Source organism: Fukomys damarensis, unplaced genomic scaffold (assembly GCF_012274545.1).
Source record: "Fukomys damarensis isolate Sample0158 unplaced genomic scaffold, DMR_v1.0_HiC HiC_scaffold_16, whole genome shotgun sequence".
Taxonomy (NCBI): domain Eukaryota; kingdom Metazoa; phylum Chordata; class Mammalia; order Rodentia; family Bathyergidae; genus Fukomys; species Fukomys damarensis.
Window position 1 is genome coordinate 31,024,985 of NW_022900928.1, and position 1,723 is coordinate 31,026,707.

Genomic DNA, 1,723 nt, shown 5'->3' on the forward strand with positions numbered 1-1,723 from the left:
TTTTTTTTTTTTTGTACCGGGGATTGAACTCAGGTCCTTGCGCTTGGTGAGGCAGGCACCGGAACCACTGAGCTAAATCCATGGCCCTAAGATCTTCTTTTTTAAGAATCAAACTCTATGAACGTCAGTTTCCTCATGTGTAAACTACAGAAGTATCTGTTTTGAACCTGGGCATGGTAGAACATGCCTATAATCCCAGTTGTCTGAGAGGCTGAGGCAGGCAAATTACAAGTTTGAGCCTATGTTAGGCAATTTAGCAACTTACCAAGACCTTGTCTTAAATTTTAGAAAGAGCTGGGGATGTAGTTCAACGCAAAGGCTATGAGTTCCATCACCAATACCAAAGGGAAAAAAAAGGGAGATTAATAATAAAATTTACAAAACATTGTGAGCTGGGTGTGGCAGCATATGCCTATAAGCTCAGACATTCAAGAGGCAGTGGTAGGAGGACTTCATACTCAAGACCAGGGGACAATTTAGCAAGGCCTTGTCTCAAAATTTAAAATAAGCCAGGACCAGGGATTAGCTCAGTGGTTCTGCCACTTGCTTCACAAGTCCAAGATCCCATGTTTGATCTCTGGTACCAAAACAAACAAAAAAGCCAGGTGCAATGGTACATACACAGAGCACAAATTCAAGCCCAGCCTGGGCAACTCAGTAAGACTCTGTTATGGCTTGTGTTTAAATGTTCCCCAAAGTCTCATGCAGTTATAGGTGGGGTTTTTTGAGGTGGCTGAATCTAGAGTGTGTGACGGATTCATGGTGCAATGCTAAGATTAAGAGTGGTTGATTACTAAATCAGTCCAGTGACTGGTTTGGCACTGCCCTAACCCCGGTACCCTGGATACAATATAACGGACAGAAAGAGGCTCCTTGTCTCTTGCTTGCTTTGCTACCTTCTGCCTGCCACGAACTCTTGCCTCTCTGCCACGTGCCACTCTGCCTTGGAGCCACCCAATTATGAACTGAAACCTCTACAGACTGTGAGCCAGTAAATTTTTCTTCCTTTGACTTTGGATGTTGGGTACTTTGTCTCAGCAATGAGAGAAAAGTAACTAAGATATCCTGTCTCGATAAATAAATAAATAAGCAAGCAAGCTAGCTAGCTCAGTGTGAAGGCACCAGATTCAATCTCCAGTATTTCAAACAAACAAAAAAATAGTAACAGTAAGGGTTACTGTACCACAAAGGCTGTACCTTTGTGGTACAGTGCTTGCCTACCATGTTCACGGCCTTGGGTTCAATCCTCAAGGCATGCACACACGCGCACACATACCCACACACACAATGAGTATGTGGGATATAATAGGTATGAAATAAATGGCAAAAATAATTATTAGTATTAAGTGGCAAAGATGAGCTATTGTAAAAACAATGAAGGCTGAGAATAATAACCAGTAAGCTCCCTCAGAAACTTCTACCTAAATGAAATGAAAAGATCAAAGCTTAGGTTAAGGGTACAGAAAAAAGGGAGGTCCACCAGCCATAGAGTCAACTTTCTGGGCTAGATGTGAGGCATAAGGTAACCAAGGAAACACCTGTTAAGAAGAAAGAGCCGGGGCGTGTTGGCACACACCTGTAATCCCAGCACTCAGGAGGCTGAGGCAGGAGGAACACTGTGAATTAAGGAACCCGCTTGGGCTACTGACCTGAGTTCCAGGTCAGTCTCAAGTACATAGTGAGACTGTCTCAAAAAAACAAGAAACAAAAACAAAAACAAAAA

At 42.8% G+C, this 1,723-nt stretch overlaps 1 protein-coding gene across 2 annotated transcripts in view; it reads right to left on the reverse strand.

Moving 5' to 3' along the window:
• The window catches only part of Ints4 (integrator complex subunit 4), a 120,942-nt gene that overhangs the window by 53,371 nt on the left and 65,848 nt on the right, over window positions 1–1,723 (reverse strand). The gene's annotated exons all lie outside the window — the stretch shown is intronic.